Consider the following 24582-nt stretch of genomic DNA (forward strand, 5'->3'; position numbering starts at 1 on the left):
CCTCTGACTTCCTATGCCCATTGGATAGTTGAACATTCCCTTTATTAGATAGCAATGAAAGAAGGGAACGTACTTGCTTTTTACAGCCAGCAAATAGAACTAAGGACTTAAAAAAAATCATGCTTTTAATTAAACCTCCTCGTTGTTAAACAACCCTTTATTGTTGCTTGTAATGTCAGAGGTTGGAGTCAAATTTTAGTGGATTCCTGGCCAGATTAGCAACTGTTTCCAAAGCCAAGGGTACAGGAAGCTGTTGAGATACCGTTGTAAGAAACCTGCTCCTTGCTAACTGCATTGGTGTGCTGACTTTACGCAAAACCTGTTTTTGTTTGGAAGTAGGAACAGCCTTGCCCTTGGGGACTAATGTCTCACGCAGAGTTAATCAACCAGGGAAATAAAACTCAGCTGGGTGGAACCTGAGGAGATGGTGAATAGTCATTAGTGGCTGATCTACCCATCCCCGACTCTGATCTCTTTTTAAAGTACAATTGAGTCCCCTTGGGGACAAATAGGAAATGCTGTACAGATATGTGTTTATTATTCAAGGAATCTTGTCAACTTGGGTGTCATTTTATGGTGCATGTGACTTTGTTTATGGTGATTCTGATGGGTGAGGAGGAGGAATGAGGAACAGTGTGCAGGAACAAACCATTCTTGTCAGACCTGCTGTGATTGATCACTGAAAGGATCAAAGTTTTGCCCTTGTTATTGAGTGAAAAGCAACTTAAAGTGATGAGCTATCTCCTTATGTATTTTCCTGCTTCACTCTTCCTGTTCTTTCCACTAGCCATCATGCATTTGAACGCCTGGGTGCTGAGCTACACATTGCCCATTTGAAATTTCTCTTCCTTTGGGCCCTTCGATTGGGTTTTGTTTCCGTGCTCTTGTGTGACTCCATGTCAAAATTTAACAAAGCACCTCAACAAGGCACCAACATACGACTCGGTGTCATTGCCTTGCGTTCTTTGATAGGGAAGCCCTCAAATGGTTAGAAACAGCGTGGGACTGATGGCTGTCAATCAGCTGGGTGTAATTCCTAGTTTTGGCCCAACCTGAACACCAGATCTGGTTTATGAAATCACATGTATGTCATTCTCTGGAGGGCGGAAGCAAACGCTGCATTGGTTTAGATGGCGGCAGCAGTTCGAGGTTAAATGTCTGTTTGGTTTGCCCCCTCTGAGCTTAATGGTCTGTCACAGGAGGGTTTGCAGGAACTGGCGTGGCTGTCCACACAGAAACCATGAACACTGCCTCGCGATTCCATTTTTGCACCGTGACTTATCTTAATTTTTATGTCTTGCACTGCAGGGCTGCCACAAAGCAACACATTTAATGACATATGCCAGTGATAATACACTGGATTCTGATCCTAACCCCATCCCGATGCTTTCTCCCTCTGACCTGTGAGGCAGTGTTAAACGTGAGCTCACTGCTCTGTGACGGTTCCTTGGCTCTCCGCTGAACCAAGGCTCTTTGAAACTTCAGTTCTGAATGTTATTTGAACTCATTTAAAACACATTTTAAAAAACTAGTATTGTTTGTATGACTAGTTTTATTCTCTCTCTGCACATTGTGTGTTTGATGGTCATTTTTTTAAAAAACGGGTTCTTTTGAGTTTCTTTGCTTTCTGGCTGCCTGTAAGGAGACAAATCTCAAGGTTGTATAATGTACTTTGATAATAAATGTACTTGGACTTTAAACTTTGAATTGAGCCATATTCTTTGAATGTTTGTTTATTTATTTGTGCTTATGGAGGAATGGAAGGTGCGCAGCCAGCCAGAAGAGCGTTAGGTTAGTTGATTCAATTCAGGAGATTTGGATGAAGATAAGAGAGCTGACTTTAACAATGATCAGAACCCCAGAACTGAAACCTGAAGCCAATAGATGACGTGCTTTAACTAGTGCATTGTCTCATCTGAAACCACACTTAAAAAGGTCAGCCTGCTGGGAATTGATCAACAGCCCTGCGCATTACAAATGTTGCATTGCATAATTCATGTGACGTAGCTTTTAAATGTAACGTTGATACACACTGCATTGATCATTAGGTTCTGGCAATGTATGTTACTATATCATCTTGGTCCCAGGGCAGGCCAAGAGCAGTAATGTGATCGGTAAGCCAAGGTATTAGTCATCATGACATCATTCATAGAGTTGGTTTTACAGCAATCATGCTTTTGGATTATTAAATGGACTTGGCAGCTTTAAATCCCAGAACAACTGAATCCTCAGTCAGTGCTTGATCATTATGGAGTGTAGGTAAACACTGCCAGTGCTTGTTGGGTTGGGTTGTTCTCCGATCTTAGCAATTTACTTGCAAGTGTTTCATCACCATGCAAGAAGACATCGTCAGTGCCCTGTGGGTTGTGGTGTGCCCCCAGAATGCTTGACCTTTATACACCTCTCGATCAGCTGATCGCACGGCATTTTGGAAACTCAGTCGTGATGTAGTGAGGAAGTCTCATCGCTGATTGGTTGCATCGTGAACATGCATTATGGTCAGGAATTTTGCTGGCATTGGCTCAGAAAACAGGATCGAGGTCTACGTGTCTGTTCACATTGTTCATGGAAATCCATGCTTCTAGGAATTTTCCTGAATGCCGTGTGCTGCTGGTGCCCAGTCGAGTCCCCAAGGCTAGAGAATAGGGAGAGTTGGCCATGCTGCTTTATGGCCAGTTGATTTCATGGATCCTTGTGCATAGTTTTCTCCCAGTCTGGCTGCAGTCCCCACACTGGATTTTGTAGACCACCTTGGTCTCGTCTAAGAGCTTGGTTCGTTCTGTTGGTCTGCAAAGTATTCTCCTCAATTTTGCTGTTGGCTTGTGCACGATTGAAATTCTGTGTTCTTAGAGCAGTTGGACCATCATTTCAATCCTCGATCCTTCTTGATGAGCCGATGCAGGCAAAATTCCTACGGGAACCTATGAAGTTCACCGTGCAGCCAATCAGCAACAAGATTTCCTCCTCACATCAGAGCTTCCAAAATGATGTCCAGTCCGCTGATGGAAAGGTTTATAAAGGCCAAGTATTCAGAGGACACACCACACCAATTGTGCTCTGACAGTGTCTCCTCGCATGCTGATGAAACGTTTGAAAGAAAATGGCCAAGATCGGAGAGCAACTCAACACAACTATCAACCACCTGAATCAAAATCTGGTTTCATAGGAAATAAAAAAGTAGTGAGGTAGCGTTCATGGGTTCAGTGTCAATTCAGGAAGTGGGTGGCTGATGGGAAGAAGCTGTTCCTGAATTACTGAGTGTGTGCCTTCAGGCTCCTGTACCTCCTCCCTGATAGCAGCACTGAGAACAAGGTGTGACTTGGGTGGTGGTCGTCCTTCATGATGGATGCTGCCTTTTTGAGGCATTGCTTCTTGAAGCTGTCCTGCAGTCTATGGAGACGAGTGCCCATGGTGGAACTGAATAAGTTTATGACTCACTGCAGCTTACTTCGATCCTATGCAGTAGCTCCCCAACTCCTCCATGCCAGACGGTGATACAGTCAGTTAGAATACTTTCCATGGTACATCTGTAGAAATTTTCAAGTGGTTTTGGTGACATACCAAATCTTCCCAAACTCCTAATGAAATACAGTTGATGTCGTGCCTTCTTTGTAGTTGCATCAATATATTGGGTCCAGGTTAGATCTCAGAGATATTGACGGGCAGAATCCCGAGCTATACCCCTTCCAAATTATTTCCATTACCAGTGCTACCCACATCAGTGTCAGTGTATTGATCTGTGAACCAGCTTGTTAGGATTACTAGAAGGCATGGCATGAGGTGGAGAATGTGTCATTGTTATCATTACCATTCAGATCGCTGATTGTGGAAGAACATTATCCAATCAATTCTGGATTTCTGGACATGGTTAAAGTACATGGGAATGTGACCTCACCAATTGATTACTTCTTAGTGCACTAGTTGTTCAGTGGGCACGTGACGGATTGGTTTGCAATTGTCTTGTTGTTAACTCTCTTCCATTCTCTGCTACCAGGTCACATTTGTCCTAATCTAGCTCTGTAACCATATCTACGATGCTGATATAGATTGTGCAGAAAGGTAGTGTAGTAGTTAGTGCAGTGCTATTACAGTGCCAGCAATGCAGGTTCAGTTCCCGCCGCTGTGTGGAGTTTGTACGCTCTCCCCATGGCCACGTCAGTTTCACAGAAAACCTACAGCACAATACAGGCCCTTCTGCCCACAAAGTTGTGCCGAACATGTCCCTATCTCAGAAATTACTAGGCTTACCTATAGCCCTTTATTTTACTAAGCTCCATGTACCTATCTAAAAGGTCTCTTAAAAGACCCTATCGTATCCGCTTCCACCACCATTGTTGGCAGCCCATTCCACGCACTCACCGCTCTCTGTGTAAAAAAACTTATCCTGACATCTCCTCTGTACCTACTCCCCAGCACCTTAAACCTGTGTCCTCTTGTGGCAACCACTTCAGCCCTGGGAAAAAGCCTCTGACTATCCATATGATCGATGCCTCTTATCCTCTTGTACACCTCTATCAGGTCACCTCTCATCCTCCTTCGTTTCAAGGAGAAAAGGCTGAGTTCACTCAACCTATTCTCATAAGGCATGCTCCTCAATCCAGGCAACATCCTTGTAAATCTCCTCTGCACCCTTTCTATGGCTTCCACATCCTTCCTGTAGTGAGGCAACCTGAACTGAGCACAGTACTTCAAGTGGGGTCTGACCAGGGTCCCATATTGCTGCAACATTGCCTCTCAGGTCCTAATTTCTATTCCACAATTGATAAAGGCCAATACACCATACGCTTTCTTTTTTTGTGTAATTTATTTTTTTATTGAAGTTCATCATCAAACAAACATTTCCATAAGATTTATTTCAGACATTGTACACATATATCATATAATCATATACATCACAAATCTTCACAAAGTATTTATCTGAGGTACACACTTATAGAAAAGAGTGGAAAGAAAAAAAACAAGCAAAAGGAAAGAACTATGCAAAAGTAGGGAGTGATTTTTTTTTACAACAGATTCATTGATTTGTGAGAATAAAATCAGGCCTATGAGGCATTATGTAGTTAAACCATTTTTCCCAGTATGGATCAAATTGCTCCAAATTGAATAAAATTCTCTTACGTTTGTTTGGATTTAATAGCCCATTGACATCAAAAGAAATGAATTTTACCTTGTCCTTAGCCATCTGTATGTATCTGTCAATGTATCATTGAAATTAGAATAAAACTTAATCGACCTACTCCCAGAACAAATAAGAACCAAGAAATGCAAATAATAACGAAAATGGCAACGAACGTGTGATTCCAAGGCTGAGGTCTCTAGTAGATGACCCTGCGTTGAGCTAGAGGAAATGTCTAGCTGTGGGGAATAACCCCTCCTACTTGTGGGTTGAGGGCCCCCATTGCAGTATTCATAATAGTCAGCGAACAAATCCATTACACAGAAAAGATTTCCCTGTGTACTTCTATATATATATATATAAAGGAGGTATATTACTGTGTACTTTTACTTCCATTTAGCTTCTCAACATTTTTAAAGTTAGCCAAACCTTATGGCTCTCTGAAGGGGGTGAGAACTGTCTTTGGGAAACTCCCGGTCTCTTCCTGATATATTTCTCTCGACCTCCTCCCGTTTCTTGCCTTTTCGATTCTCGCACTATTTCCCAAGCGGAGTGGGATAATTCCTCAGCCAGGTTTTCCCTCGTTTTGGTCACGCTGACGGGCAACTCTCTGGCCTTCATGTCTGTAGTTGCCTCTTCCACTGTTTGGTACAATCGCGTCCCGTTGTCATAAAACACCCGAAGTTTAGCAGGGTATGGATTTTGAAATCTAATCTTTTTTTGCTTTAGTACTCGCTTTACTTCAGAGTATTCTTTGCGTTTCTGCAGGACTGTGGTGGGGGGTAATCTTGGTAGAAATATACTAATTTATCGTCGAAAAACACTCTCTTCTTACCCTAGGCCCTTCGTAGAATCTCTGCCTTGGTGCTGTACTGAAGGAATTTAATTATTATTGAGCGTGGCTTTCTATCCCGGGTAGGTTTCGGGACTAATGTGTGGTGGGCTCTTTTGACATCCAGCTCCATAGCCGAGGGAAGCTCCAGCGCATCCCGCAGTAACTTTCCGACAAACTCCGTCATAGACGAGCCCTCCGCTCCTTCAGGAACGTTGTAGATTCTGATATTTTTCCGCTGTGATCTTCCCTCCAGGTCAAGCAGTTTACCTCCTTGGTGATGTAGTATTTTTATTGTCGTACTCAGTATCTGTTCCACGTTTTGAACGCAATCTTCCACCTTCTCAATGCGAGTCTCTGCCATCGCTATTTTTTGATTAACGCTGGCGAGCTCTGCCTTAATATCACGGAGCAGCTGCTTTATGTCTTTCTGGACCTCCATTATTTCTTTCAGGATTTCGAAGACATTTGCCTCTTCACCTGAACGAGGCCCGGCGGCCGCCTCGCTCGCACGCGCTCGGGTCGGAGAGCCGCTCGCTGCACTTCTCTCGGCCGCAGGCTCCACAGTGTCGCCTTTTTTATTTCCATTCTTTTTCCCTATTCTTGCCCCTCTTTTGTTTTGAAAAATATTATATTTGATGGGTTAATGGGGCTTAAAACACGTTTTTCCGGAGGAGCTAGTGACTTAAGCTGCCATTCTCGACGATGATGTCACCGGAACCACCATACACTTTCTTAACCACAGAGTCAACCTGTGTAGCAGCTTTGAGTGTCCTATGGGCTCGGACCCCAAGATCTCTCTGATCCTCCACACTGCCGAGAGTCTTACCATTAACGCTATATTCTGTCATTATATTTGACCTACCAAAATGAACCACTTCACAATTATCTGGGTTGAACTCCATCTGCCACTTCTCAGCCCAGTTTTGCATCCTATCAGTTGTCTGCTGTAGCCTCTGACAGTCCTCCACACTATCCACAACACTTCCAGCCTTTGTGTCATCAACAAACTTACTAACCCATCCCTCCACTTGCACATCCAGGTCATTTATAAAAATCACAAAGAATAGGGGTCCCAGAACAGATCCCCAAGGCACACCACTGGTCACCGACCTCCATGCAGAATATGACGCGTCTACAACCAATCTTTGCCTTCTGTGGGCAAGCCAGTCTGGATCCGCAAAGCAATGCCCCCTTGGATCCCATGCCTCCTTACTTTCTCAATAAGCTTTGCATGGGGTACCTTATCAAATGCCTTGCTGAAATCCATATACACTACATCTACTGCTCTTCCTTCATCAATGTGTTTAGTCACATCCTCAACAAATTCAATCAGGCTTGTAAGGCACGACCTGCCCTTGACAAAGCCATGCTGACTACTCCTAATCATATTATACCTCCAAATGTTCATAAATCCTGCCTGTCAGGATCTTCTCCATCAACTTAGCAACCACTGAGGTAAGACTTACTGGTCTATAATTTCTTGGGCAATCCCTACTCCCTTTCTTGAATAAAGGAACAACATCCACAACCCTCCAATCCTCCGGAACCTCTCCTGTCCTCATTGATGATGCAAAGATCATTGCCAGAGGCTCAGCAATCTCCTCCCTTGCCTCCCACAGTAGCCTGGGGTACATTTCATCTGGTCCCGGCGACTTACCCAATTTGATGCTTTCCAAAAGCTCCAGCACATCCTCTTAATATCTACAAGCTCAAGCTTTTCAGTCTGCTGCAAGTCATTACTACAATCACTAAGATCCTTTTCCATAGTGAATACTGAAGTAAAGTATTCATTAAGTACCTCTGCTACCTCAGTACCGGTTCCATACACACTTTCCCACTGTCACACTTGATAGGTCATATCTTTCATGCCTTATTCTCTTGCTCTTCACATACTTGTAGAATGCCTTGGGGTTTTCCTTAATTCTGCCCACCAAGGCCTTCTCATGGCCCCTTCTGGCTCTCTTAATTTCCTTCTTAACCTCCTTCCTAGTAGCCATATAATCTTCTAGATCTCTAACATTACCTAGCTCTCTGAACCTTTTGTAAGCTTTTCTTTTCTTCTTGACTAGATTTATTACAGCCTTTGTACACCACGGTTCCTGTACCTTACCATAACTTCCCTGTCTCATTGGAACGTACCTATACAGAACTCTACACAAATATCCCCTGAACATTTGCCACATTTCTTCCGTACTTTCCCTGAGAACATCTGTTTCCAATTTAAGCCTCCAATTTCCTGCCTGATAATTCCTGCCTCATAATTCCCCTTACTCCAATTAAATGCTTTTCTAACTTGTCTGTTCCTATCCTTTTCCAGTGCTGTGGTAAAGGAGATAGAATTGTGATCGCTATCTCCAAAATGCTCTCCCACTGAGAGATCTGACACCCGATCAGGTTCATTTCCCAATACCAAATCAAGTACAGCCTCTCCTATTGTAGGCTTATCTATAGTGTCAAGAAACCTTCCTGGACACACCTAACAAACTCCACCCCATCTAAACCCCTCGCTCTAGGGAGATGCCAATCGATATTTGGGAAATTAAAATCTCCCATCATGACAACTCTCTTATTATTACACCTTTCCAGGAACTGTTTCCCTATCTGCTCCTCGATATCCCTGTTACTATTGGGCAGCATATAAAAAACACCCAGTAAAGTTATTGACCCCCTCTTGTTTCCTCCGGGTGTTCCGGTTTCCTCCCACACTGCAGAGATGTACGGGTTCATGGGGTAATTGGGCTGTGCAAACTGGTTGGTCTGGAAGAGCCTGTGACAGTGCTGTATCTCTGAGTGAGTAAAATAACGCCTGAGGCCACTGTTTACATTTCTGCTTTTGTCCTCCCCTTCTCTAACTTCCTCCACTCCTGTTTCTTCTTTTTGTGATTTTTATTAGCGATCTGGACGAGGGGGTAGAAGGCTGGGTTGGTAAGTTTGCAGACGACACAAAGGTTGGCGGTGTTGTAGATAGTGTAGAGGATTGTCGAAGATTGCAGAGAGACATTGGTCAGATGCAGAAGTGGGCTGAGAAGTGGCAGATGGAGTTCAACCCAGAGAAGTGTGAGGTGGTACACTTTGGAAGGACAAACTCCAAGGCAGAGTACAAAGTAAATGGCAGGATACTTGACAGTGTGGATGAGCAGAGGGATCTGGGGGTACATGTCCACAGATCCCTGAAAGTTGTCTCACAGGTAGGTAGGGTAGTTAATGTTTATGGGGTGTTAGCTTTTATAAGTCGAGGGATAGAGTTTAAGAGACACAATGTAATGATGCAGCTCTATAAAACTCTAGTTAGGCCACACTTGGAGTACTGTGTCCAGTTCTGGTCGCCTCACTATAGGAAGGATGTGGAAGCATTGGAAAGGGTACAGAGGAGATTTACCAGGATGCTGCCTGGTTTAGAGAGTATGGATTATGATCAGAGATTAAGGGAGCTAGGGCTTTAATCTTTGGAGAGAAGGAGGATGAGAGGAGACATGATAGAGGTGTACAAGGTATTAAGAGGAATAGATAGAGTGGACAGCCAGTGCCTCTTCCCCAGGGCACCACTGCTCAGTACAAGAGGACATGGCTTTAAGGTAAGGGGAGGGAAGTTCAAGGGGGATATTAGAGGAAAGTTTTTCACTCAGAGAGTGGTTGGTGTGTGGAATGCACTGTCTGAGTCAGTGGTGGAGGCAGATACACTAGTGAAGTTTAAGAGACTACTAGACAGGTATATGGAGGAATTTAAGGTGGGGGGTTATATGGGAGGCAGGATTTGAGGGTCGGCACAACATTGTGGGCCGAAGGGCCTGCAATGTGCTGTACTATTCTATGTTCTTCCATCTCTCCTCTTGTGGGTGCTCTTTCCAAACTTAACTCCTTCCCCCAATCTTCACCACCTTCCTTAATATATCTCTTTATGCTGTGCAGTGTCAGTATTATTTGACAGCCCTACTGTGAAGAATCTTGAGATGTTTTCTTCCATTAGGATGCTCTATAAATGCATGTGTTTGGACTTGAACCTGCAAATCTCTCATGAAGTGAGATACAACACACAAAGGGACAACCTGCATACAAAGTGTATTTAACCGTCAGGCTCTTGAACAAAAGGAGATAACTACATCATTCTATTTCTAGTGATCCCACAACAGATGGTTTCACTTTAAAGACCCTTCATCTTGTCCTTTTGTGCTCTCGTTTTTAATTTATATTTATGTTTGCATTTGCACAGTTTCCTGTTCAGCATCACATCCTTGCTTTTCTATACTCTAGTCCTCTTGAAATGAATGCTAACATTGCATTTGCCTTCCTTACCACCGACTCAACCTGTAAGCTAATCTTCAGGGAATCAATCCTACACACAGACTTCCAAATCCCTGTGAACCTCTGATTGCTGAATTTTCTCTCCACTCCTGTGAACCATCACTCATCACTGGCAGTCAACTAGAAAAGGCCCCTTTAGTTCCCACTCCTTGCTTCCTGCCAGATCCTGCTAGTAGCTTTCCTGTGACACCATGAGCTCTTGTTAAGCAGTCACCTTGTCAAATGCCTTCTGACAATCCAAGTACACCACATCCACTGACTGTCCTTTGTCTATCCTGTCTGTTATTGCTTGAAAGAATTCCAATTGATTTGTCAGGCTATGTTTCCCCTTAAGGAAAGCATGTTAACTTTTGGCCTATTTTATCATGTGGCTCCAGGTACTCTGAAACCTCATCCTTAATAATGGACTCCAACATCTTCCCGATCACTGAAGTTTGGCTAACTGGTTTTTAATTTCCTTTATTTTTCCTCCTACCCTTCTTAAAAAGTGGTGTGATGTTTTCAATTTTCCAGTCTTCTGGAACCAATAAAGGCAGTGATTCTTGAAAGATCATTACTAATGCTTCCACAACCTCTTCAGCTATCTCTTTCAGAATCCTGAGGCGAAGTCCATCAAGTCCAGGTGACTTATCTACCTTCAGACCTTTAACAGCAATGACACTCACTTTTGCCCCTTGACACTCTTGGAATTTTTGGCATGACCCTTCTCAGTTGCACCGGCAGGTCATGGCGTTTCTCAGAATGCTGCAAAATTCAGGAGCTAATGAAATAGACAATAGACAATAGGTGCAGAAGTAGACCATTCGGCCCCTTGAGTCTGCACCGCCATTCTGAGATCATGGCTGATCATTCACTATCAATACCCAGTCCCTGCCTTGTCCCCATATCCCTTGATTCCCCTATCCATCAGATATCTATCTAGCTCCTTCTTGAAAGCATCCAGAGAATTGGCCTCCACCGTCTTCCGAGGCAGTGCATTCCACACCTGCACAACTCTCTGGGAGAAGAAGCTCTTCCTCAACTCTGTTTTAAATAATTGACCTCTTATTCTCAATCCATGCCCTCTGGTACTGGACTCTCCCAACATCTGGAACATATTTCCTGCCTCAATCCTATCAAATCCTTTAATTATCTTAAACGTTTCAATCAGATCCCCTCTTAATCTCCTCAATTCCAGCGTGTACAAGCCCAATCTCTCCAATCTCTCTGCGTAAGACAGCCCTGCCATCCCAGGAATCAACCTAGTGAATCTACGCTGCACTTCCTCAATTGCCAGAATGTCCTTCCTTAAACCTGGAGACCAAAACTGTACACAATATTCCAGGTGTGGTCTCACCAGGGCCCTGTACAAATGCAAAAGGACATCCTTGCTCTTGTACTCAATTCCCCTTGTAACAAAGGCCAACATTCCATTTGCCCTCTTCACTGCCTGTTGCACTTGCTCATTCACCTTCATTGACTGGTGAACTAGGACTCCTAGGTCTCTTTGCATTTCTCCCTTACCTAACTCTACACCGTTCAGACAATACTCTGCCCTCTTGTTCCTGCTTCCAAAGTGGATAACTTCACATTTATTCACATTGAATGACATCTACCAAGTATCTGCCCATTCACCCAGCCTATCCAAGTCTCCCTGTATTCTCCTAACGTCCTCTTCGCATGTCACACTGCCGCCCAGTTTAGTATCGTCAGCAAACTTGCTGATATAGTTTTCAATGCCCTCATCTAAATCATTGACATAAATCGTAAAGAGCTGTGGTCCCAATACAGAGCCCTGTGGTACCCCACTAGTCACCTCCAGCCAGTCCGAGAAACACCCATTCACTGCTACCCTTTGCTTTCTATCTGCCAACCAGTTTTCTATCCATGTTGAAACCCTGCCCCCAATGCCATGAGCTCTGATTTTACTCACCAATCTCCTATGTGGCACCTTATCGAATGCCTTCTGAAAATCTAGGTACACAACATCCACTGGCTTACCCTCGTCTAACATCCTTGTTACACCCTCAAAAAACTCCCAACAGATTAGTCAAGCATGATTTGCCCTTGGTAAATCCATGCTGGCTCGGCCTAATCCTATTTCTGCCATCAAGATGTGCCACTATTTTGTCCTTAATAATGGACTCAAGCATCTTCCCCACGACTGACGTTAGGCTAACAGGGCGATAGTTCTCCATTTTCTCCTTCCCTCCCTTCTTGAAAAGTGGGATAACATTAGCCACTCTCTAATCATCAGGAACTGATCCTGAATCTAAGGAACATTGGAAAATGATTACCAATGCATCCGCAATTTCCTGAGCCACCTCTTTTACAACCCTCGGATGCAGACCATCTGGACCCGGGGATTTATTAGCCTTCAGTCCTACCAGTCTACTCATCACAGTTTCTTTCCTAATGTCAATCTGTCTCAATTCCTCTGATATCTTATGACCCTGGCCCATCCTTACATCTGGGAGATTGCTTGTGTCCTCCCTGGTGAAGACAGATCTAAAGTACGCATTAAATTCTGTTGCCATTTCCCTGTTTCCCGTAACAATTTCTCCCAATTCATTCTTCAAGGGGCCAACATTGTTCTTAACTATCTTCTTTCTCTTCACATAGCTAAAAAAGCTTTTGCTATCCCCTTTTATATTCTTGGCTAGACTGAGCTCATACCTGATTTTTTCTCTCCGTATTGCTTTTTTAGTTAAGATCTGCTGTTCCTTAAAACTTTCCCAATCATCTGTATTCCCACTCATCTTAGCCCTGTCATACTTCTTTTTCTTTAATGCTATACAATCTCTGACTTCCTTTGTCAACCACTGTGGCCCCTTCCCCCTCTTTGAATCCTTCCTTCTCATTGGAATGAACTGCTTTTGCATCTTTTGTATTATGCCCAAGAATATCTGCCACTGCTGATCCACTGTCTTTCCTGCCAGGGCATCCGCCCATTTAACTTTGGCCAGCTCTTCCCTCATGGCTCCGTAGTCTCCTTTATTTAATTGCAACACTGACTCCTCTGATCTGCCCTTATCCCTCTCAAATTGTTATGATCACTACTTCCTAATGGCTCCTTTACTTCAAGATCACTTATCAATTCCTGTTCATTACACATCACCAAGTCCAAAATAGCCTTGTTCCTGGTTGGCTCAAGCACAAGCTGTTCCAAAAATACATCCCTTAGACACTCCACAAACTCCCTATCCTGGGGTCCAGCACCTACCTGATTCTCCCAGTCCACCTGCATGTTGAAATCTCCCATAACGACTGCATTACCTTTAGCACATGCCAATGTTAACTCCCTAATCAACTTGTACCCAATATCCACGCTACTGTTTGGGGGTCTGTACACAACACCCATTAGGGTCTTTTTACCCTTACTGTTCCTCAGCTCAATCCACACAGACTCTACTTCCCCTGTTCCCAAGTCACCTCTTGCTAAGGGCTGAATCTCATTCCTCACCAACAGGGCCATATCTTCCCATATTTCTGTCTCTACGATAGCACGTATACCCTGGTACACTCAATGCCCAGGCCTGATCCCCTTGCATCCATGTCTCCGTTATCCCAACAATATCGTAGTTCCCCATTTTCATCTGAGCTTCAAGCTCATCTGTCTTATTTCTGACACTACGCGCATTCAAGTATAGAATTCTTAGCCCATTCCTCCTCTCTTTGCTTAAAACACTGTCTACTGTACCTAACTCAGCTCCTTGAACTTCCATCGGGCTAGTTGCACCCTGAATTTTGATGACCTTCTCAAGATCACCCAAACCTTCTACACATTTAACCCCATGCTCCTTCTGACCAACCCTCTGGATCTGGATCCCTGCCCCCTGCACATCTAGTTTAAACCCCCCCCGAGCAGCACTGGCAAACACTCCTGTAAGATGTTAGTACCCCTCCGGTTCAGATGTAGACCATCCCTTCGAAACAGATCCCAATGTCCCTGGAACAAAGACCAATTATCCAAAAACCTGAACCCTTCCTTCCTGCACCATGCTCTCAGCCTCGTATTAATGTGCATAATCATTCTATTCTTCGCCTCACTCGCACGTGGCACAGGTAGCAATCCCGAGATTGTCACCCTGGAGGTCCTGCCTTTCAGCTTCACTCCTAACTCCCTGAACTCTCTAAGCAGGACCCCCTCACTCACCTTACCTACATCGTTGGTCCCTACATGGACCACTACATCTGGGTTCATGCCCTCGTTCTCAAGAATAGCCTGCACCCGATCTGAGATGTCCCGGACCCTGGCACCAGGGAGGCAACATACCATCTGAGACTCCCGATCTGCCCCACAAAATCTCCTATCTGCCCCCCTAACTATAGAATCCACTAAAACTATTCTCTTCCCTCCTCCCCTTTCTAGTTGAGGGTTCAACCTCTGTGCCAGAGGCAGGACCACTACAACTCATTCCTGGTAGGTCATCCCCATCAACAGTATCCAGTATGGTATACTTATTGTTAATGGGAATGGCCGCAGGGGTGCTCTGCTCTCTCTGCCTGCTCCCCCTGCCTCTCTGGACCGTCACCCATCTGCCTACTTCTTGGTTTTTTGGTGTGACTATCTCCTGATAACTCCTATCTATCTCTGCCTCTGCCTCCCGAATGATCCGTAGTTCATCCAGCTCCAACTCCAACTCCCTAACTCGGGCTGATAGGAGCTGCAGCTGGACGCACCTCTTGCAGGTGTGGTCATCAGGGACAACTGTGTTGACCCTGACCTCCCACATACTGCATACGGAGCACACCACTGCTCTGAATGTCTCCCCCATACCTGAACTGGATTAATAGAATAAGTCTAAAAAGCACCTAGCGACCTTACCTTCTTCCCCTCAGTGAGCAATCACACAAGCTTACCGAAGTCCCCTTACGCCGAAGCCCACTTAGCCAAAGCCCAGGACTCTGCTGCCCGCTCGACGCTGCCAATAGAAATGATTCTATTGGTCTTGAATATACTGTGACAAGTGAGCAGTATGCACCAAGGTCCCTCAAAGAGATAATCTATATCATTGATGCCAACTGGGGATAAAACGGCCAGTGTGCCTGAGGAAAAGTCCACTGCTCTACCAAAAGATCTCACGGGATCTTTAATGTCCAGGGAGAACGAGGCCTTGATTTTACCTGCAGAGTTTTCCCTTACAGTAGTTGTACAGAGCAATATTTGAGGTGCCCTTTAAGCAGGTAGTAGATGCAGACAGATGGAAGTGTAAGAGATTGCTCAGAAGAAGCGAATGTTGCTGATATTGCAGAACCATACAACTGTCCCAGAGTTCAGGCTGGGCAGTAAACTGGTAATGGGTTGTTTTATCATTTAGGGTCTTAATATTTTTTAAGTGTATGCAGTGATATCTATCTCAGAGCTGGAAGATTACTTCCCTTGACTGATTGTGCCTTGATCCTTATTAATGAGCATATTCCTGGTATCTTCTGCTTCTCCTCTTTTCTACCACATTATCCTGTTTGAATCCCACAACTGTACATTTGGTCAAACCTGCCCCCGAGGGACTGCAATTTGGGTCTGGTTTAGGCTGCAGTTCGGGGAGGTGGGGCTGGTGTTGAATACCTAACAATTCGGGCTTTGACAATACACTGTAAACTCACACTTGTGCTTCACATGTTTTCCAGAGCTGTTAGTGCACTGCCGGCTCAGTGGCAGGAAAGGAGGTTTATTATTAAAATTCTACTTACAAAGGTGCTGTTGTTGGAGACCTGTGCAGAGCAACGTGAATTCAGGAGATGTAAATAAAGTGCTCAGGAGGCAAACTTGCAGATGCAAATAAAATTAGAATGGAAACAATAACTCTAGGAAAAGAAGTGATTAAACTGATATGGTTGCACTGAAAAATTTCTCTGCAATATTAAAACAGGTGCTCTGTATTTCCATTGAAAACCTTCTGCAGTCCTGATCCTAATCTTATGCAATCACTTTGTTTAGCATCTTGGTTAAATGGGTTTTAACTCCTGGTCAGGAAGTGTGGAGGTTTTTTTAACACACAATCCTGCATTTACAATTTGCAAGACAAAACTACATTTAACTGTTGTAATGCAATCACTTGGAACACCTGGTGGTGGAAGGCCTTGGAATGAAACCATTTGGTCTCAGCTCCAGTGGAGATTGCTTTTGTTTGTGCACTTGCTCCTGTGATCTATTCTGTGAGCACCCCTGGTGTTGGTTTCTAATGTTAATCCAGACAATAAGATTGGAGCAGCTTTTGTGTGCTGCATCTGGAAAGAGTGGGGCATAAACTAAGTGACTTGGTGCTCAAATTGCCATCGTTATCTTCCCGAGGTAGTGGCCAGGGAAAAAGCTGAGAGGGGGATATTGGCAGCACAGTGATGTGGCTTCACAGCTCCAGCATCTGGAGTTGGATCCTGACTTCAGACTTGGGTCCTTCAAGGTTCGGAAGATCGCCCGTCTAAAGACCCCCGTATCTGCTGATTCCAACATTGGCAGGCCTCAATATTTCCAGACTGCGATCCCTGCTGCTGACCTCAATGGCTCGAACAATCCAGAACATGCTCAAAACACGGACTCCAAGTTAAATTCCTGCCTGACCTGCTGAGTTCCTCCAGCGTTTTGTGTGTTATTTGGGCATGTTTGAATAGAGTTTGCACATTCTGGTCAAGATGGTACTGAGCTGCAGTCTCCATTGAGTTGTGGCTGAGTTGTTTTTCTTTCATTTTGTAGGGATGGTTTTGGGGACGAAGGGGAGTTGAGGTTTATGGACAGGGTTGTGAGGTCAGATGTAGGGTTTAGGGGGAGGGATGTGGAAGAGTTAGAGGTCAGGCTGGTGACTAGGCCTCTGCTGTGCGTTCGAAGGCCAACAGCAAGGATGGGTGATGATTGACTTTCAGAGCCAAGGACTCGAAGCCCAATGATATGGCTATGGAATGAAAGACATCCAGAGTTCTGCACATGAAGTTCAACAATGTGAATGTGGGATGTAGGACATCCTGTGTCTAGACCTCCCATCCGCATTAGATGAGAAAGTGTGACCTGTGATGAAACACTTCTGTGGATGTCCAGCTGTCCCAGTTCAGTGGGTCCTGGGATTGGATTCCGTGTGAGCAGGGTGCATGAGGGCCTGTGATTCGGTGAGGCTGGAGCTTGGGGGGTTCCCATCATCGGCTAGTCCAGGGGTCAATAGCAAAGATTGAAGCCCAAAGGTCGTTTGGATGTCCGAAAGTTGAAGCTGAAGCCTGGAGAGCAGAGTCCTGGAGGTCTGTCCGTGGGTTTGTTGTGTTGGGAGGAAAGGGACTTCTTTTTACAGTTGTTTTGTTGTGTTCTGTGCTGCTCTGCTGGGCATTGTGAGCACGCTATGCTGGCACCGGAATGTGCAGTAACATGTGATCTGCCCCCCCCCCTGCACATCCTTGCGTTGTTAATGCAAATGATGCATTTCACTCTTGTGTTTTGATGCACCTGTGATAAATAAATCTGAATTGGAATCTCTCTAATCATATGGGTTTCCTCTGGTTCCCAAAGACGTGTGGGTTGGCATGTTAGTTGGTCACTAGTGTGTAGGTGAATGATAAAATCAGGGAAAGTTGTTTGGGAGTGTTGGAGAGAATAAAATGGGATTATTGTAGGATTAATGTAAATTGATATTTGGTGGTTGTGTGGACTCAGTAGAAATGGTCTAGAGGTTCTTATTAGTTGGTGAGGGCATCAAATTTTTTCAGAGAATCTTGGACAACACTTTTGAAATGTATTCTCTGTGCGCCTGGAAATTTCTTGATGTGACAGTGCAAAGGGTGAATTGTCGTTCTCCGGAACCTGGTGTCAGGCTCGTGTGTGGTACAGTCAGTTCACCAGAGTCTTGGTGTCAAGGTGACGCCTGGAAAATGTACTAATCCTTGCTGGCCAGTCGTGCCACAGTGTCCAGAGGATCTGTGCAGCAGTAGTGGTCCCTTTCCAGTGCCTCGTGATGGGTCCTGTAGGAGATCTTGGGTCCCACAGGAGCTTAAGGGTCATTGTTGCGTGGTGGACATTGGGGTCTTTGAATGCTCTGTTCTTCAGTCAGCCATTGGCAGTGCCGGAGAGCATGATAGATTTTGTCACTGATGGTTAATTTTGCTGAGAAGTGTCTCACATTTAATACATGAGGCCCTTCAGCCCCTTGGGTGCTTGCTGACTCATCAGTCCCTTTTGTCCTCTCCTTAGTTCTATTTGGCCCTGCGTGTCTTCTTACACTTCCACCATGTGGCTTTGATTGTTTTACCACTTTGCCTCACTGGGGGTAATTTGTAGAAGTCTGTTTACCAGCCTACGTGTCTATAGGATGCAGAAGGAAACGGAAACAAGCAGAGGAAATGGCCAGTCATGGGGAATGACACGGGCAGCCCTCGAGGTCAGGATCAAACCCAGGCCTCTGGAGCAGTGAGGGGGTGGTTCTTCCAGCTGTGCCCGCCCCCCACCACAGTCTGGATTGTAATTCTCCTTTCACCGATGTAAACCTGAACTTTGCCTTTTCCATTTACTTAATATTTGGAGGGGATGGATTCTGGTGGCTCCAGAGTGAACTGAGAGCAGCCGGGCTGGAGTAATCAACTGGGGGTCAATCCTGTGACTTGGTGCTCAAGTCACCATCGTTGTCTTCTCAGAGGCAAAGCCAACAGAAGGATATTGGCAGCATTCCCTTATTATCTCAACAGCGACAGTTGTGTTTTACTGCTGGAAGTCTCCATTTTAAAAAAATAGTGTTCTTAACAACAAGGGCACACGAATGAATCTGCAGATGCTGGAAATAAATAAAAACACAAAATGCTGGCAGAACTCAGCAGGCCAGACAGCATTTTGTGTTTTTATTCTTAACTTTTAAGAAACCCCCTCTTGAAAACACAACAGAGAAGACGAGGAGCATGTTGGGATGAAATGAGGCTTCACTTCAAAGACCACAGTGTAAATTAAATCAATTCCACATTTGGGATCCTGTCATATGGATCCTGTAAGGAGGAGCAACAAACCCCATCAGGATGTAGAAACACAGTGCTTCCATTCAGTGTGAATCTGATTTTAAATGACAAATATTGATCTGATAGATGGGGAGAGTAAATCTGTGCGGAGTAAAGGTTCCTATCCATCGTATTTGCTCTCGCCCTCATTTTCAACTGCCAACTTTGACCCGGTTGAGAGCACACTAGCCTCCAGGTTAGGAGGTTATAGGTACAAGAAACATTCCAGAGGTTTAAGCCTCAAATTCCAGGTGGACATTTCAGTGTAATGGTGAGGACATTCCGCACAGACATACCCTTTGAATCTTCTGAACTCTCTAACATTTTGCATCAGGATGTCTGTCGACTTCTTTCATAGCACCATAAGAGTAGAGCTTTAATACTGAGTCCCTCAATTAGTCTGTTAGTCTGTGGCCAGTGACCTTTGTGCTGGGGGAAGGGTGTAATAAACAGTCTTTCCACAGTTACACTGGGTGAAGTCTCTAGTGCCATTTTTCACATCAGCTCTGACCAGTGTCACCCCTTGTCGAATTGAAGCCCAGTGACTGAATTGTGAGATGGATACAGTGTCTTCTGGGGAAAGGCATCTTTCAGTGTTTTCCTTGTGAATTTGCCAACATTGTCAATTGGAACGTGCTATGTTTGCGTCCAAGATGGGGTTTTGAGATGTTGTATGTTGAGTTGGAGAGATTGAATGCCAGGTTAAATTTATACAGTTTGCTCCTTTGTAAGTTTCTGCACTTTAAATATGTGTCAGAGCTCTGTGTGTGTGTGTGTGTGTGTGTGTGTGTGTGTGTGTGCACACCCTTATCGCCTGGTGGAGTCGTCGGGGCACCGTCATGACAAGCTTTTTGCTCGGTGTGGACTGACAAAGGTTTGGTATGCATTTGGCAAAACTTTCTTGCGTTTCAGTAGCTCTTTTCCTTTTGGAACTGACCCTTGGAGTGAAGGCCAATTTGTTGTGTGGTCCTGAGCTGGCTGATAGGACCAGTGTGGCAGGCTGTGACACAGATGGGGCAGGAGGTGTCTGATGAAGCCAGTGGCTCAAAAGGCTGTGCCTTCTGCTCGTTGCTTTTTTTGTGCTGCTGCCTGTTTTCTGTTAAGAGGTTCTCAGTCCTTCCTGAATGCTCCTTCTCTATTTTGAGTGGTCACAGACCATGAGGTAGTGGGAATGGTACCCCTTCTTAAAAGAGAGTATCGTATATAGTATAGATATTAATAATAATATATTTAGAATATGTAGAAAATATAATTTAATATATTAATATATTTAATATAATTTAATAAATTATTTCCTCTGTTCATCTGGTAATCTCTTGCCATGCTGGGGATTCAAAGTACATTTATTATCAAAGTATGTACACAGAATGCAGCTCTGAGATTCGTCCTTCCATAGGCAGCGATGAAACAAAGAAATACCATGGAACCCGTTTAAAGAAAACAGCAGGTATCCAACACGCAAATAGGAAAAAACAGATTGTGCCGTTCACTCGCTTTTTGCCATGTGCACATCGAATATCAAAGCAGGGGTGTTCCGTTTAGGTCAGTGCCGTGTCGCTGCTGATTACGGAACCAGCCTTCATCCAAGCACTCCAGACTGCACCGAAGTGCCTCGACCAAACTGCTCAAAAGCAGCAAAAAAATAAACTCAATCCAGAAACACATACAACATGCAAATTCTCCCAAGATGAGTCCACAGCCATGAGCCTCGCTGGTCAGTCCTTGCAACGTGGAACCCAAGGCTCCTGCACTTTCCTCGGTCTGTCCACTCGGCTATTAGGATGTCATGGCCTGCCAATTAGAGATGGCTGAAGATAACCAGGAGGTCTCGGAAAGGCTCTGGTGTTTGTACCCTGCTGATGGCTGTGGGTTTTGCTGAAATGGCAGTGGAGCGTTTTGAGTTGCCAGCAGCCTAGTACACGTCTGAGTGTATACAGGAGGATAGGCTTGCCTGAAACAGGTCAGCACTGAGGCTCCATGACGTGTAGACTTGTTGGATAAGATCACACCCATCAGGGGAGAGGTGAATTTCTGTGGCACGCAGAATTAAGAAGGTTGCTTCATAATCCTTCGTGTGCAATCAAAGGCGGCACAGTTTGGGATTAATGCGAGTAGAGTATACAGTTTTAGGTGGAAAAACACACAGTTTGCTCAGGAATTTGACTGCTCTAACCAAACCAGCTGAAATGAGTTTTGTTAATATCGTGATAGTGATACCGGAACATGTGGAACCCAAACCATTGTTGATTGCAGACACTTTAGGTTTTATCAGCAGAATCAAAAGGAAAAGGAGTCCATTTCAGCTTGTGTAGCTGAATTGAAGAGATTGTCTGAGCATTATCAGTTCAATGATGGGCATAGTGATGGACTGAGAAATTGTTCAGTATGTGGAATCTTATAAGAAAACTTTCAAAAATGGTTCATAACTGAAGCAAAGCTCACATTTAAATGAGCAGTTGAAATTACTGTCCATGGGAATTCATTCCAAGGTTGAGTGGAGCACATGGGCAACACCAGTGGTCCCAGTAGCCAAGAAGAATGGATCTGTCACCATCAACCCAGTACTGAAAGTAGCTCAGTACTCTATCAGTAGATAGAGGGTATCTTTGCAAATCTTAATGGAAGAAAGCACTTCAAAATGGATTTAACTGAGGCCTACCTAGAGATGGAGCTGGAAAAAGAGTCCAAAGTATTTCTCACAAAGGGCTTTATCACTATAAAAAGCTTTATTTTTGGAGTAGCACCTGCACCTGCACTCTGGCAGGAAAGGATGGACCAGGTGCTGCAAGGCTGCCCAGGCACTCAGTGTTACCTGAATGACATCATTATTGCCAGTAAAGGTAACAAGGAACATCTCCAAAATCTTAAAACAGTGTTAAAAGGTTAGAAGATTATGGGCTTGGAGCACGATGACACAAGTGCTTTAAACCAAGCATCACTGAATGTGGTCACACCATTGACGCACAAGGATTACACAAGTGTGCTGAGAAAATTGAAGCAGTGGTGGATGCCCCAAAGCCAAAGGATGTGTCACAATTGTGATCCTTTTTAGGATTTATCAATTTCTATAACAGGTTCCTGCCAAATCTAACTACTTGTATTGGAGAGAATTTACCCTAATTACTGATCACCAACCACTGGTGTCCAGTACTTGGATGGGAGAGAATTAACCCTCATAACTGATCATCAACCACTGGTGTCCGGTGCATGTATGGGAGAGAATTTACCCTCATTACTGATCATCAACCACTGGTGTCCGGTACTTGTATGGGAGAGAATTTACCCTCATTACTGATCATCAGCCACTGGTGTCCAGTACTTGGATGGGAGAGAATTAACCCTCATTACTGATTATTAACCACTACTGTCCATTTCCCATCCATAGAAGGGAGTTCCACTAACAGCAACAGCATGAATGCAGAGATGAACTCTGTTTCTTGAAGAACACAACTACAAATTTGAAAAATACTTTTAGTACTCTTTTATAATATTAGCTAGTTTACCCTCTGTTGGTTTTTAAAAGCTTCCCTCAGGCTCCGCACTTTTTGCTATATTGTATACCCTCTTTTGCTTTAATGTTGTCTTTGACTTCCTTTGTCTTTTAACAATATAAATTTTATTCATTATTTATTTAACATTTATTCAAACAGCATGCCTGGAGCTGAATTCATCAGCTAGTGCCTAACAAATTGGCCAATTCTGGACTAAACAAAGCAGCCCATGTGATGAAGTACTGGCAGACTGACTCGTTAACACTGGATATGCTGTGCAAGTGTCACCTCAACACACACGAGGCTCCCGTTTCATCCTACAACAGGCTGGATGGATATACACGTTGCACCAGTGACCTGCCACAAACTGAATTCTGTTCAAATAGATGTTTATGCAAATGTTAGTCAAATATCCAGCTGGTTTCCATGCATATGATACAGCATGCTGTCTCACTAATCAGCACCTGAGCAAGGTTAGGAGTCGGATAAACTTGCATTCTTATGTATTCAGCAAAGACTGATGCAGAAAATTGACTTAACACTCTAGCAGATTTTAATGATACTTTAGCTATGTAAAATTCTTCACTTATATTCAATTTGCCTTTTTCCCATTGCAGGAGAACATTTCCTGGTCATTGTCCACCATGTTCCCTCTCAAGGGAGCTGTCTGATTCCACAGTCCAATTCCCCAGGAATATAGCTGGTGTCTCTGCGTTCCCGATGAACCGTCCCACCCTCTGGATTATGCCTTTGAACATGATGAACTGGGCAGATCCTTTCTAATAGCAGGTCCCAACCCGACAGAGATTGCAGAAAATTCCTTCAACGGTGCTGCGAGTATCCTGGGAGAAAGGTGGATCTCTGAAGGAAAGTTTCCTCATTGAATGCATCCGTTCATTGGTGATGTTGAGGAGGCCAAAAGACTTCTGGCAGGAGAGCTAAAGGCATTTCTGAATTTGCTCAATTGGAGCTGGAAGCCTGAGCAACACGATCTCATTAATTGAGAACGAAGGGGCAGTAAAACAGCCCTGGGGCGGGTCTGGTTCCAGATTCGGTGCAGGCTGCTGCTGTGGTTTGCAGGTTTAGGGCTTGCGACGATGAGCAGCAGAGGTCAATTGAAAATGCCTTGAGGCTGCCTCTGACTTTGCTCTCCCACAGAGCAAGGTTTGTTGCCACTTGCTGTTTGTTATTCGACAGCTTTCTAGGCCAAGGAATGGGGTTTGATCCTACACAGTAGTATGTTTTGTCACTCCAAAAACTAATCAAAGAAAAACACTCGGCTGGAGATAAACCTTAAGTTTCACTTTAGTGTATTTTTTTGCTCTCTTCCTCTCTGCACATTGGATGTTTGGTCTTTTTTATGTGTTCTTTATTTTGCAGCTGCCTGTAAGGAGGTGAATCTCAGGGTTGTATAATGGATACACACTTTGACAATGAATGTATTTTGAACTTGTGATGTGGTGTAATGACGTATGCTATTCACATACTTTTATGTACAACCCATAATGAATTATTTAATAAACAAAGAATGCTTAATCGGACAATGTATTTACAATATGACTGTGATATTAAATAGTAATAGAAAAAATTATATTGTGTGTGTAAAAATATATGTATATACTTCTCTCTCTCTCTTTCTCTCACACACACACACGCACACGCAATATAATATTTATTTTCTATTACTATCTGTTCCTTGTCCAATATTACCGTGTCTGGTTGGTTGTCTAGTACCTGCTTCTCAGTCTGTATTTGAAGCTGTATGCCAGAAATGAAAGAGACATTGGCTGACTAACCCACCTGACGAAGGTACACTACAGAGACACCAGGATATCACTTGGACTGGATAAGTGCAGCCGGATGGTAGTGAGAAGAGGCAAACTCATCAACACTGAAGG

General features: G+C 44.2%; 1 protein-coding gene and 1 long non-coding RNA gene across 11 annotated transcripts in view; both read left to right on the forward strand.

Annotated features, from left to right (window-relative positions):
- Positions 1-24239, forward strand: part of LOC132393117 (uncharacterized) — a 38671-nt gene extending 14432 nt beyond the window's left edge. The window contains exons 2-3 of the long non-coding RNA XR_009511754.1: positions 22844-23157; positions 23302-24239. This is a non-coding gene — a long non-coding RNA (uncharacterized LOC132393117). The remainder of the gene's footprint in view (positions 1-22843; positions 23158-23301) is intronic.
- The window catches only part of LOC132393113 (protein Shroom2-like), a 241546-nt gene that overhangs the window by 75655 nt on the left and 141309 nt on the right, over positions 1-24582 (forward strand). The window lies entirely within an intron of this gene.

Source organism: Hypanus sabinus, chromosome 4 (assembly GCF_030144855.1).
Source record: "Hypanus sabinus isolate sHypSab1 chromosome 4, sHypSab1.hap1, whole genome shotgun sequence".
Classification (NCBI taxonomy): domain Eukaryota; kingdom Metazoa; phylum Chordata; class Chondrichthyes; order Myliobatiformes; family Dasyatidae; genus Hypanus; species Hypanus sabinus.